Below are 15,888 nucleotides of genomic sequence, written 5' to 3' on the forward strand. Positions count from 1 at the left end.
AAAAACTTTCTGATATTGTTGCAGTTGTCTTTTTTTCGTGTACTTTGGTCAGGGCAATCATAAGTAGGAGTTGATTATTTGTCTCTAATGCTATTTGGTGCGATAAGCTCAACCTTGCCCCCAGATTTGTTTCTACCAGAAGTAAAAGATATTCCTGCGCATAAGTGCAATAATTCTTGCTCTTAGAGAGAGCTTGTAAAGCTTGAATTGCATCTTGAAATGTGTTGTGTGAATTGCTTGGTAGTAGTTTGAAAATTAAAAAAATCTATTGTGTCAAATTTGAAATTATTATCAGCTCTTTGTTCATCTGAGCTTGGGCACTTTTAATAACCTAAATCATTTCTCCCCCTCTCGGTAGAACGATACTCCGATCACTAATGATAAATATAAAGAAATCATCATTATCAGTAGTCATCAACCCTAATATCGGTTTGACGCTGCTCTCAACTTATTTTCCTGTCTCACCTTATATTTTAACACCAAAAACATTATTCTGTTTGTAGAATGATATTTTACAAATTTTACTAGTGGATTTATTTTAATACAACGCGTTTCATTGTTACAAACAATATTATAAAGTGAACCATATGCATTGAATTTCTTCCTTATAAACGCCTTATTGGTTAAGAGGAAAGGGCAAGACGGTGGATGGGATTTTCGACACCTAAACCCCGCCCTCCGTCTTACACCCTTCTCTTAAGCACTAAGACGTAGGTTTATAAGGAATAACTCCTAGGCATATGATGAACTTAATTATATGCATGAATTGCCATGAGAAACAATTCTTCCTCGCGTCTCCATCCTTGATGGACCGCGAGGGACCAATATCCAGTACACTGAGCCTCGGTACAATTGACGTAGGAATTTATAAACCTGGACAGTAGAGATACGTGGAAATAGCTCTTTCATGTTAATTTTAAGGCACTTTCAATTACAGTTTATAGCATTTAGTAGCATCTATTTTTTCCGTAGTCAAGGTCATTGTTTAAAAAAAATCACCATTCCCAGGGATAAATGGATTATTTTCTGTCTTCCGGCAACAGTTGCATATGTTGGTGAACTTCACAAAAAAATTAGATAGCAATGTGCGTTACTGACTTCTGTGACTGAAAATAAAATTTAATGCATAAGGCTGTGGAAAGTGTTTTGATTTCCCATTCGGTTCAGTTACATTTTTTTTATGGAGAATCTATAACAGAGGGCGGACCACAAACTTATTTTTCATGCCTTAGCTAGGTTGAAACGTTGCTGCAAATCTTATCTTCGGAGCTATAACAAAGGTTTAGTGTCTTTTCAGACGGACGGATTGTGGACGTACAGAGATTGGTTTAGTTCGTAAATATTTCGCATTTTCTAGGGATTTATTTCGGACACTCAACAATGTCCACCAGTACTTACACCCACGAATCTTTCCTCTGTAAAAATATATGTGGAATAGATACATATTATTATGTCTTCATGATATAGAGAATAAAATTTCCCTTGGTAAAAGAGTAATTATCCTTTCCAGATTTTTGAATCTACAAAGAGGTGTGAAAGTTTTCATAACAAAAGTACCTACTTTCATTGAAATTATTATACCCTCTTTCATCTGTTGTACTGATTTATAAAATTTGTTAATGGCCTTTAAATTTTCATATACGATTGGTGGCACGATGTGATAGATATACCTATTGTTTATTAAATAAGGAATGCAAAATTATCCACGAAAAATATTTGCCTCACACTTATCTGAAGAAGCCTTTTGGTATTTTAAACTTCAGCATATAGAATAATATAAATTTAATTTTTTTCACTACATTTATATTTATCTCGCTTGTCCAACTACACTTTTTGACCGTTTAGAGGTCTACGATAAAGTAAAAAAGTTAAAATTACGCCTGAATTATATTATTTTTATAAACGCTAATATTATTAAAATCACCGGCACATTAAAATTGCTAAGATCTACTGTAATATCATGTTAAATTAATCGGAAAGTTTGATATATTTTCGGAGAAGTTATTTTACTTGTTATATTATAATCTCTAATGCTCAATTTTATTAACTCTCAAATGCTGTACTTAAAATTACGCATTACTTGACCTAGTTAGTAGCCCTCTGTTGTTGAAGGATTTAAAGCCCCAGAAAGTTTTTTTTATCGCAAATGATAGGGTTTTAGGCCGTAGTATTTTGACCGTCATGTTGGAGAAAAATACGTCGAGTATTGAAGTAAGGGCGAAGAAAGAATTCTCCTGAGACTTAAACTCTTAAAAAAAGAAATCCTTCAATGCTTTCAAGAAAATTACTTCCGTGCCTTATTTTCCCTTTTTCAAGAAAATAAGGGAATACAATTACCTTCCGTGTGGAGATTCGGCTAGATTTTGGACATGAAGGAATGAATACCTGAGGGATTACCAAGGCAAGGAAAAAAACTTCTGGAAGCGCCTTTGTTACGTAAAAGTGTTTTTTTTTTTGGCCTTAAAATGGGTTTTGGAGTGAATAATTTATACCAGCGGAAATGTCATGCTACTTTTCCCCATTATCTGCGCAACGTTGCGTGTTATTGACGTGCGAAAGATAAGGAAATGAGACTAAACATTCATTGAGACACCGGGAAGAAAATATTTTTCATTTTTGTGAAACACGACGTGTCGTAATTATAGCCTGCTGATTCAACAGGTCATGTTGCCATTTGAATAGCATTTGCATGCATGCGGTTACAGCTTGTTAAGCAGCTAATCGTTCAAAATAAATTTGTTCGCTAATTTACAGCGTTATGGCAGATATGAAGTGAATGCTAGCTCGGTGTGAAATGGAGTTCAGTGATGAACGAAACATTGAACGTTTTTTGTGTGCAGCGATTTTACTGTTTCTCAGTCGTGCTTCAGTGGAATTTCTCAGTGGATGCCATGCACAGCATTAATTTTTTTATATAATTCGTCTTGAGGGACGTTGTTAATCGTATTGGTTAATTGACGATTAATGACTGAATGCTATTGACCGCTGAATTTTGTCTTTCAAAAATTTATCTTTTTTAATAAACGAATTTTCAGTGCTGGCCTAGACTAAAAAAAACATTCGGGGTTTGGTTTGAAAAAGCTTCCATTATGAACGTGGAAGCGCTCTATTTCGATTTTTTGGGCAGCCCAAAGATTACATGCATGGGGAAAAATCTGTTAATTATATTGACCGGCAATCATTAATTTTATAATCTCACGTGCGCACCAAAATTTTAGTTCTTGTTGTCTAAATGTTTTTCTCAAACTGATTTTACTTTCTCATCAATCAAATTTGAAAATTTCAATAATTTACTAAGCCGTAGGCAGTTATTTTCTTCTTTTTAACAAACAGTGGTTAAAAAATGGTATTTTTATATTTAAAATTATTTTTTAGGCTAGTTTCAGAATTTCTAATTTATTTTATGTTTCTATTTACATAGTTTGTTGCATGCGTTGCTTAAAAAAAGTCCCACAGCCCCCAAAATTAAACTCACCTAACTGCGCTTGGTGTTCTCTAATGACTCAGCTTCATCCTCTTGGCCGGACGCTTATTCTGAAAGTTTCTCGACTGCAGTGCTGCTGGACGGCCAGGGATACTTAAATTACATTCCTCCTCTTTGCGGGTTTGGTGTCCCCTTGAGCGCAACTGTATTCCTTTGCGTTGGAAGCCAGAACGGGCGAGAGAAAGTATGCTTTAATAATTAGTTAAGCATTATATCACCAAGATGACATATGGGTTTCGCAGCAGATGAGTAGGCCACCTATCTTAAGAACAGGGTGGCCACGTGTTGCCGAAATAATATTCCCTAGTTTTTCCCGTTGTTAGAACTACATTTTCGCGTACCTCTCTTGGGGTCTACATCAGGTTATGGCTGTCGTATTGGCCGACGTTTCGGAAAACGACTAGTTTTCTATTATCAAGGCGTGTTACTGTCTCGGTATAGAATATCACTCAATTCAAGTAATTGTTGTATATTTAAGTAAAATATGGCAGCACTTTTCCACAATATTTAAATGCATACGACGCGTTTCGGCTCAATGAGCCATAATCTGTTATAAGACTCTGTCATACATATAAGCATCACCTTTATACCTTTGAGAAAGGGGTGGGGGAGGATGTCACATGTTTGGTTTCCCGTATCTCTTTAGTTGTATCTTTTCTCACTGTCTCCACTCTGTACGCCTGTTTCTTACCCCTTCTTCAAACATGCGAATTGTCCCCCATCCCCTTCTCAGAGGTATAAAGATGTTTAAATGTAATACCAGATCTTATACGAGATGATGCCTCTGTGAGCCAAAACGCGTCATACGCATCAAAATATTGTGGAAAAGGGCTACCATCTTTTATTTGAATGTGTCGAACTTCCACTGCATAACGCCTAAATCTGTGGAACCTGATTGTTGTATCTGTATTGTGAGTAATAATATCTGAATATTTTTCACCAGCAAAACTAATAATCGTTTATTACATTTTAATGGTTCCACTTCTCTAAAAAACGTACCTTATGTAATTGTATCTACTACTCAAAACTATAAATCCTATCAAATGAAAATAAAGAATGATAAAAGCATTTATCTCCGTTAAGCTATCAGTACGGGAAAGGATAGGTTAACTGTGACTAGTACTGGAACAGCTTCACAATTTTTACAAAATACACAGATTGAATACTTTAATGTAAATTTTCTAGTAAACGCATTAAAGGCAGTATAATTAAATTGTGAAGTAAAATGTATGGACGAAGTTTTTGGGGGGCAGGGGGAGCCTGGCCCCCTCAACTTAAATGGTATTTTATCCGGAGGAAGTACGAAACCTATAGATACCTCCCAACGTGTAAGTAACTATGTAGGTGAACGATTTTAATTTCTACTGGTGAATACTATTGATGAGTATTTCTCGGGTTCTCAGCCAGGTTAATCCATCATATTGTTAAATTGGACTTCCGTAGAGTAACACGGCCTTGAAGATGGCAGACAAGTCGTCTCTCGAAACGTCGGCTTATATGAAAGAATTAACCTGGCTGAGAACCCAAGAAATATTAATGTTACGTAGGTGCTTTAAATTTTGTCACACGGTTGGGCGCGCAGGCTACACTGGTTCAACCGTGTAATTCAATTTTTATAAGTTCCTTAAGTCTTCAAAATTTTGTAAAACTTATTGCAAACAATTAATTTGGAATTTAAATTGTTTAGTGACCTTTTTATCACTAGGGAACACACTTGCAATTAATAGTGGAACATAATGCACCCCTTTCCCCCTCCCCATGCGAAGGAGGCAATAAAGCAGTCCACTTGCCGAGGTACCCATAAAAGTAGTTTAATTGTGGAAGTAACGTATTGTTTACACGTCAAAGCAGACAAATAAGTTACAAACTTTCCGCACAGCTGTAAAAATGCTGACAGAAAAAATGTTGCACACTTAGGAGCGTGGGCCTCATACATGGTCCACTGGCCATTAGCCCAATCACGCCCCCTTCCATTCGAACGCTATTTATTGCTATTCTTTTGGTTATTAGTAACTAAAAACTATATGAGGCTTTCGAGGACTAAATAATGTGAAACAACTGAAAATCACATTTATATTACGCCATCATAAGACAAGCAGCACTCGAATATATCCCATGTGTCCCACGAAGCCATTTGTATTGCCTACTGAAGGGCTATACAAATTTTCCTGGGGAGGGTCCCTAGGACTCCCCCTTCCACTTGGGGGTATTCAATATCCCCTAAAGCCCCAAAATAGGATTTCTACCTCCCCCAACATAATAATCAAAACTCCGTACATGATAGCGGGCAGCAAAAATTTAGGGTGAAAAGTACCATGTACTAACGGGTGTTAGAAAATTTTCTTGAATTTCAAAATTTTCAGCTTGATAAACCTGCTAATTGGCTGAAAAAATAGTAATGCCGTTATAAATGCTTTGTTTCCTTCTCTTTCTTTCTGAAAATTGAAAAACTGTATATTTTCAATTCTATTACTTTTCCCAATCGTGGCGTTTGAGATAATATTTTCCGGCAGGGTCTAATTCACTTATTTATTGTATTTATTTGTTTGCCGGACGTAAATATACTTATAGGATGAACAATTCCAAAGTACAAGTACAAAAAAGCCAGCTTTCAAGCTCTTTTTTTACCATTGAAGCTACCTAAAGCTCCTTTATTTGTGTTGTTAAAAAAAAATGTATTCATTTAAGTTTAGAATAATAAATTCATTCATTCATAGCAATAAAGATTACAAAATCTGTAAATACAAACTAAATACGTCAAAGTCGTGAAAAAACACAAAAATCAATCTGAATAACTACACAATAATTCTCGCGTTTTCCCAGTTTTCCCGGTGGTGGGGCAGCCTGCCTTAGTGTTGGGAGATTGTAGAATCGTCGGGAGGAGGAATTAGGTCCCTTAGAGGGAGTGAAGTAAAAGGACAATTCGGCGTCGTGTGTATGTGTCTCGCGACATATTTAAAGGCCTACCTTGGACACACTCCCTCTCCCTTGGGCGCGGTGGGAAGCCATACGTGAGGCAAGAAGAAAGTTTTGGCTCTCCCGTGTAATCAGAGTAAATCACACGGCGGCGGCATGTTAATTCATGAATTTTTTAAGCATGGAAATTGCAGGTGTGGCTCGGTGGCACCGTGAGATGGCGTTCGCGCTAATAAGCCCTTTAACTCGCTCCCCGCCTACCTCCCCTCCCAGGCGACGCCCTAATGTGTTAGCCCGCGAGCCTAGAGCTTCCAGCGCTGCCCGCTTTGCGCAAAGGCGCTGCCAGCGGCCGTCCGCCCTTGTGTTTGACCTCTTAATTTATTTTATCCCGTAAACACTCTTTATGGCTCGTAGTTACGGGTACGTCAGCCGGTTCTTACCGCCGTCTTTCTTCTATTTTTTATTTTCTACTATCCTATCCTCTTTTCTTTCCCTAGCGTATAAACCTATCGCTAGATTTAATGCGCGTGGAAATACATGGCTATGTCCGCGTATTCGTGTCGCTGAGGAATGCAATTTCGCTATGGCCGAGTTTATCGGGGAAAAATGTAAATAAGTCTCTTCAAGTGTATGATACGCTTTTTAATGTTTCCTTCCTCCAGTGTGTCCTTCACTGTGTTTTGTGCCTGAGAAAACTATGGGAATATAGATATATCGGGAATATAAGTAGAATGGGAAATATCACTCAAAAAAGTGCCACCAAAATCTAAGTGAATGTGAAATATGCGGAAATTTATTACAATACATCGAGCCCGCATAGTGCTGTAGGTTAAATGTCATCCTTTGCTGCGTAAGACATTAGAAAATATGCAATTATTTTTACACGCAATGAAGCGTTTTTATTAACGCTAAGGTTCTATATAATTATGGTTTTTGAAAGAAGACGCTGTCATAGTCTCTTTCTATCACAATGAAAACATTCCACCGTATATCAACCGAAACAACCGAGCCTTAATAGTTTAATAATTTTGTGTATGTATTCCAGTATTTTTTATCGCAGTTGTTTATTGTCCAAAATGGAGTTTTTAGTTTCCGTTCATTGATTTCTCATACAAATATATTTTGCGGTATATATTCCGAGCGTAATCCTCAAATTGGTAATTTATTGTTGCAATTTATTTTGAAAATATTCGAATAGTAATAATATTTTGAGTAAAAAGAGCTTTATTGTAAAGTTTCAAACTTTTCATAAACGAAGTGATATAATCTGTACTAGTGATATGTAATTGGTTTTATTATTATCTTTTGCTCTAATACTTGCTTGCACACTAACGCACTTGGAAGTACATTCTTGCGTACTTTTTTCTAGTAATTGTTGAATTAAGAGTTCAACTTTCACCGTACGGAGACTTTATAATCCTTTGGAAACATTCTGGTGGTCTTAAATATTATTTTACTTCCAAATTCAGTTGCATTTGAGCTAAAACGGAAATTGGTAATGGAATTGCGGTGAAAAGTTCTTGGGCTATGTGAAACGTCCCAGTTGCACGGGGTCATTGAGGAGTATTATGAGAGTTTCAAGGAGATTCTTGATGCTTTGCATCTTGGCCTAGTTTCATACGAATCGTTTTACTATTTTCGACCGCTACGCAGTCATTTTCTACTTCAAAGTAACAGGTGCAAACAATAGTGTCTGTTATCGTTTTTGACAAGTCATTTACCCAGAGATTGTTAGTGAAATTTGCTGTAAGAACGAGTGGCTATTCCATTGCTCAAATTCATAGACACGATGAAAGTTTTATAATAATTAATTTTACAAAATATATGAGTGACTCAACTCTTGTCTTATCGAATTTTTGTGCGAATAATTTTTAATTAATTTGCATGCAAAATTTTGTTGTTTTGATTGGTCCTTATGCCATTGGATTCAAAGATTTCCAATGTTAGGTGTGTATGCTTAAACTTTATAGTGATGTTTTGGAAGACGTGTAAGGTATCGATTCCTATTAAACAACCCATCTCTTGAGGTAAAATTAAGGGTAGTGGTTTCCTTACAAAAATATTGTATAAATAAAAGTATTTTACTTTCGCATTAAAAAATTTTATATTTAAAAAAATTTTAATTACTACAATAAAATTTTCTTAAAACTCCCTTCATACGTTTATTACCTGATTGCTCTCCGTTAGTCTTATTGTTAGCGGTATTAGAATCGAGTGAGGACCGAACTTTATCTGCAAGACTTCTATATATTCTTGGTAATTGCGGAGCTAGAACAGTTAATTCAGGCTTTGCGTTGTTACATTATGAGTGGCGAAAATTATACATCGTATAGTCTGTCTGTAATTACCAACAGCCGGAAAATAAATAGTACATCCACAAACTTGTAACTCGCTCGAAGTTTCGTATGAGAACAGAATCTTCCAGAAGAGTCTAGAAAATAGAGGAACAAGGGGGAGAGAAATGTATACTGTCTAAAAATTATAAAATTTGCTTATATCAATTTCTAATTAATTCTATTTTAGGAATAGTAGGAAATATATTAGTAGATAGGCTGATGTGGAATATTTGGGGAATGTAAATAGGCAATTAGTAAACGCTAATAATAAAAGTTTTACATTAAATTAATTTATTTTGTGTGAAAATTTTGAACAAAAGTATTAGCTTTGGCAGAAGACAAAATAAATGCTCTTGGACTGTTGGAAGTAGATTTACAGGAAGGAATTTTTGTAAGGAATTTTACGATTCTTGGTGCATGTGCGAAAAAATCAAAACGGATGACTTCTGATAACTCAAATACATTTTATTTCGTATATCTGCCTATTTAATTGACCCAGTAAGACATTTTAATCGCATTGTTAGGTAATAAAGGCCGAAAGTTTGCCCAATTGAGGTGAAATGACCCTAATTTTGGAATAAATATCTTCCATTTTTATATGGCATGCATGGAGTCTTGACGTCGCATTTATATTCAACTCAGCTTTAATGCCCAATCAGGCTTTAATATTTCGAAAATGTCACATTATGAATAAGTCACAAAACCTGCTGATTACCGTGCTGCTCTCTTGAATATAAAATTGAGAGATAGAGCTGTTACCATCAAAGCAGTTAAATCCTAGTTCTTATGCACCATGTGATATTTGAATGTTAGTGGGGTTGCATTATTTTAAGTTGTCACATGTCACTTCATCCTGTCCCATTAAGGAAACTGTAAACGAAGGTTTGTTTCTCATACCTTCGTATTTTTCCTGGATTTCCTACATTCAAAAGTTGCAAATTATATACTCGATTAAATGGCTTTAACTACAAACTGCTACATTCAAACGATAGCGTGAGGGACACCAAAGTCGATTATGTCATTTGTTTAATACACGTTATTCCAAAGCAAACCATCGCATCTGTATCACATCTATTTGTCTAAAATTCACAGTTTACATCGATGCTAATGAAGCGAAGAAACTTAAAATTTGGTGCAGCTAAAGAGTATTGAGGAAAAAAAGTGATAGACCGAGTTAGTAACGAGGAAGTCCTGAAGGGGAATAAAAATTGAACCTCTTCTAAATTTCTAAAGGAAAACACCGAAAATTAGTCTGCCCTACTTAACTGGTGATTTTCTGGCTACGGAATTCATTGAAGAAAAATTAGGAGTGAAGAATAAAAATAAGAATTTTGTACTTATTTATGAATACGTTGTATTTTGTAAGACCTATCAGGAAAGTTTAGTTCAGCAAATACCGCCAAAACAACGAAATAAATCGCACAATGTGAAAATGGTTAACTTTTTAAGTGTCTATGACTTTTGTAGTGCTGATTAATGTAGGAAAATATCAAAATGTTAGTTTTCGCTTAGAAATGTGACGTACTTTATTTCTTATAACATTAAGTTTAATTTTTTAATAAGTTTATTTCTTTATAACCCGCTGAGAAAATTTTTACCTGTACGAAATATTTCTTCCCGATCTTTTGATACCGTAAGGATATCTGTCAGGTTATCGGCTGGGCATCTGATGAAACTCTTACCAGTCCTATTAAGAAATATTTGTCTTTTGGATTTTAGCTTGGTCAACGCACCAATAAATTTACCGTGAAGACCAACACCCATGAAGCTTTGGAGCATTGATTTAATTATTCAATTACACAAATTTTCATATTTTTATCCTTAAGGCCTAATCATTGAATGTCAAGCAAGAATATTTCGATGAGAATTTTTTCGGCTTCGCTTAGTGTATTTCTCTCGCCTATCGATCCAGGGAGGAGGGATGGGGGATGAATGAGAAGGGATGTGGGACGCGTGTTGAAAAGAACCGAGGGTTGGGGAGGGAAGTAAGAATGGCAGCATGATGAGAGTTGGAGAGTTGGCCGTTGTATGGCATTGGGCGACAGATGGGATGAGAGATTTCTCCGTCCGAAATGAAGATGCCACTCAAAGCGGATGAAGAAGCAACTTTTCAGGAGCGAAGGAGATGAAGGGGTGCGGAACGGGAAGAAGATCACCCTAGATTCACCCTCGCCCTTTTCCTTTCTAATATTTCCCAAGAAATGAAGGGAATAAGTAGTTGTGTATTTCCTTGATTAGTATCGAGGGTGTTTGACCAGGTCAATTTATCAGGAGATCGTATGAACATGCGTGTGAGTAATCATTGGTTTGCTAGTTCACTTCGTGAAATGGTGACATGATAGATTCTAAATAATAAACCCTGTTATATTCTATCTAGTATTTATTAAAACAACTCTACCTGTTTCGACCTTTTCATTCATTATCAAGAGGTGAAAAAATTCTTAAACATAGGTATTAGATATATGTATCCAAATTTAACTTGTAGCAGATGTGGGAATTAAAATTTATAGGGATAGAAAAATGCTAATGAGTAGGAAGGTGCGTTATTGAAGCCAAGAGGTAAAAACTATGAACAGATAAAAGAATTCTTTTACCCCTTGATTGTGACCTGAAAAGGTCGAAAACGGTGAAGTTATTTTCAAACAGATATTAAGAGAAATATAATAGTTTTCTTTAATCTATCATTGGAGTGTAACATTGGACGAAATACTGGGAAATGAACCTCTCTGGGCCTCTATAATGCTCTCACTGCTAAGCCTATTTTGATTTGATTCACCTTAGCGTATTGTAGGATTTTGGTAATTAAGTAGTGTTTACGATGTTACAATATTGTTTGAGGTTTAATAAGAATGCACTTGAACGAAATGAAACGATTTTAGCTTTCTTAGACGACATGTTGAAAATCAGTGCGATGGAAACTTGAGTAGACAATGCGTAGAAATCAAAAAGGCAATTAATTTGTTTTAAAGTTTACAATTTGTTTTTTTACTAATTAAATGCTAAGAATTATGTTTATATTAAATTTTATAACCTCAAATAGTATCCTAGAATAAGTTTCCTCACTCTGTATTAGGAATCGGGTGGAATCCTTTCCTACTTGCCAAATTAACCTCCAACCACTGTCTCGACCTGTCTGGCTGTCATATGCCTTCTCTCGGCGGCTTGCCCATTCATCGCTTGGACTTTTGGCATTGGATATGACTTAGCTTATGGGTTATGGCAGGATGTTGGGAATTAAGCTGTCAGCAGTGTAATGAATGCTTCTTTGATCGTTATCATGATAATTTGGGAAACATCCAAAGGTTTTATCAGAATGCGTCTGCAGAAAGGTTTGTTCATTTGTAGGTTTCTTTTCCTGAAGGAGCAGAAGAAAGACTGTTCATGGGCTTCGCAAGGTATATTTTCGGAAGAAAATAAGCGGGTATATTCAAATGGCAATTGTGAGCAACTAAAATCGAAATAAAAATTCAAAATATCTATTGTAATACTTTTTGGCCATCTATTACTTACTTCTTATTTAATTTTTCCCGTTTAATTGCTTGAATGATAGCTGCACTTATATATTGGGGTTTTAATGTGTCATTATATTGGTGCTAAAATATGACTTACATATACTCATATAAAAGCATGATACTTGAGTCCTTTTTTGTATTATCTGAAACTTGAATTTCAAATGGACGTCAAAAATCATTTTCTTACTTTAAATTATAATCTTTGAGTAGAAACTGAAGAGAATATATTCCATTTATTTCTTTTAATGCTGCCATTACTCAAATTATGATTTCAGGGAAATTTCAAAAGTATATTTTAAATTTGGATCAATGGTTTAAGGTTGATAGCTTCCTCAGTTGAAAGTCAGTATTTGGGCTTAGAAAACTTGAGTAGAAGACTATACTTTTCTATGTAATGCTGATAATGAAGAGACAGTATATGTTTTATATAGTAGGACATATTTTTTTAAAGAATTTTGTGTCCAAGATTTTGTATTACGAAAGTGTAGACAATATTATGATTTATTATTGCCATATTTTGTGGGAAAGAAAAGGTAATCATTATGACCGCTTATATGAAAGATCTTGATTTTAGGCCCTGATATTTAATTTAATTTTTTTAATGAACTCTGCGTGTGTAAAAGAAATTATTTTATTGAATACTGTTGCTCGTTTTAACACCTTTGTCGATAGTGGAGAAAAAAGTTTGCTTTTTTGAATTTATTTTAGCTTCAATACCCCCTGTGATGAGAACCTGTACATCCCGTTATGTGACACAAAATAAATGGAATAGATTTTTTTCGTTGCTTCAATTGCTAAGCTCTTCAAAAACGTTTTTCTTAAGCATCGCCTATCGTTTCTTTGTCGCGGAAACCTTGTGATATGCAGATGGTTTAGCGCCAAAGTAGATTAAGCTAAGCTTATCGCGATTTACTGATGAAACAGCGGGAAGTGCAAGTCTGTTTAAAGATGGTCCTCGCCTTCAACGCTAAAGCGGCTCCTCGTGGATACTTTTTTTGCTCGTCGGCTTACAAACTCTTGTGTACGAAGCGGCCAATTTATCATCTTAAGCAGGCCCCTCTCTCCACGGTAGTAAATGGTATGTACTTACTTTGTCTCTTTGCCTTGGTGTGCCTCTATCCCTCTTTCATGTATTATACGTCCCAAATTCTTAGGACCTCCTTGTCCCTTCCTCTTCAAACAAAACGTCTCTGGACACTCATTTTGCTTGCACTCGCATCGTCCTATACCTTCACGGTTCTTCTCGTCTTACATGAGAAGAACACATCCCAAGCAGACGATACCCATCGGATATCTAAATAAGGTTGATATATTCAAAACATGTTGTCAACACGTTGGATATTTTGATATAATAATAATAACTATAATATAAAAAGATAATGTTTTTATAATAATAACGATAATGATAATGAAAATGACAGTGGCAATGACAATAATAATACCACCATCAAAAAACAAATAAATAAAATAAACTAAACTAATAAATAAAGATAAATTAACACTATTAAACTTAGAAAATTGCACTACCTATGGAATGTCCAACGCAAGGTCCGTTCTATTAAGTAGAAAGTTAGAACTATGGGTCCAGAAGGAATTACATGGCTGACACACCAATGACCTCAATAAACCATATGTTGATAAAATCTCATCAAAATAATTGTTGTCATTGGGTGAACTTTATGGAGAAACGAAGGGTTCATGATTGCAATGCAAGACCAGGTTGTCCGTACTAAAAATTATGCAAAGTACATCCTGGGTGATAAAAGCATAACAGATGACAAATGTAGAAGATGTTTTCAAGTGCCAGAAACAATCCAACACATTTTATCTGGCTGTAAGATGTTAGCTAATACAGGATATTTAAGTGGACATAATCAAAAATTATCAGCCAAAAACTGGTCTGCCAACACAAGTCAATAGTTACCAGAACCCCATACTATAAATACCACCCCGAAGCAGTGCTTTAAAATAGCTCATTCAAACTTTGCTACGATTAGTCGATCCAAACAGATAAAGCTATAGTCAATAACGCACCAGGTATAATTTTGATTGACAAGAAATGTAGAACTTGTTACATAGTTGATATTGCTGTGCCTCTGTCGCATAACATCGAAAAGTCAATAGCCGGAAAATGAATAGGTACCAAGAATTGGCAATGGAAATAAAAAGAATATGGAGTATGGAACAGGTTTATATAGCTCCAATTGTCATCTCAGCTACCGATATTATCCCAAAACACATGCAAAAAAGTTTCAAAATACTCAACATGCATCCAAATACATGCATCAAATTGAAAAAGGCTCTAATAATTTCAACCTGCCATATCACGAGAAAATTTCTCAACGTAATAGAACAGTAAAGAGTTACCTTGGTGAAAACTTTTGCTCTCTACACTAAAACAACTCAGTGGAAACTTTAAAGTGAAAACTTAAACTTTAAACAACTCAGTGGAAACTGAGTTGTTTTAGTAAATTTATGGAAAGAAAATGTATGGAAATAAGAAAATAATAATAATTGATTTACTCCTACATTTTGATTTAGCAGCTTAATACAAGATAGCAAAGGTAGGGAGCTCTAAGTGGTCTCCAAGGTCATCGCATCACATTACATCGTAATTTGTAATATTCACGACGAGCTGTAAAATAAAGTTACATAGATTTCCAAGTTGTAATATTCGTCGTATTAAATTTGTTTTTCCAAACAGAATCCATATGTAGCATATGTTCCGTATAGAATTGAAGATCACATATATTTTGTTAGTATGCATGGGGGCTGGCACAAACCATAATAAGCACACCCATTATCTACTCATTAGATGTCGTGGAGATCTAAATCTAAATAATGCCCTGCAAGGCACCACTAGGGTGTTAAGCACGGGGTGTTCAGTCGCCAGCATGCAGCATGCAAGAGGATTCCCACATGCGCACAACGAGGTAATAAAAATGACATGGAGTCCACTACATGTTCTCTCTTGGACATGGCTACAACGCTGTTTTACGGGTCCTTGGGTTTCTGTCAGATATCCATTCACCTTATTTGGATTAACATGGATATGGCATAGATGTCATATGTTATCGCCGGAAATGTTGTCTGGTTGTTGTTGGGATATAGATATCTGCTTGGGATGCTTCCCTCTGGACGCTCCTAATTTTGGTGGCTAGTTACTCGCTTAACAAGTTTGCTACCACCTTGAAATGTTAAGCAAATAAACCATTTTTAACCATTACCTTTTCTCTTTTTCGAATATTTTACCTTTTTATTTTAAAATTTTTCGTCAGTTTTGATTAACCCTTTCTAATCCAGAGTTGCTTCTGGGAGACATTTAATTTCAAGTTTACTTTTTTTTAATGCAAAATTTTCTACTTAATCATAATTATTGCAACATATTTCACCATTAAACTTCACAGCACAAAAGAAAACGAAGTTTAAATCTTTCCTGAACGGAGCAGAATATGTATGCACTTTTTTATGTTACTTATTAGCAATATTGCGTTATGATGGGTTAATTTTGTTCTAAAGATACAGCTTAGTTTTGGTGACTGTTCAATCAACTTACCCTGAAAATTACAAGTTGACTGCATAACGTTTATGCGATTGATGCATAACGTTTATGCGATTGATGCATAACCAAAAAGATACC

The sequence above is a fragment of the Ischnura elegans genome, chromosome 10 (genome assembly GCF_921293095.1).
Source record: "Ischnura elegans chromosome 10, ioIscEleg1.1, whole genome shotgun sequence".
In the NCBI taxonomy this organism is placed as follows: Eukaryota; Metazoa; Arthropoda; class Insecta; order Odonata; family Coenagrionidae; genus Ischnura; species Ischnura elegans.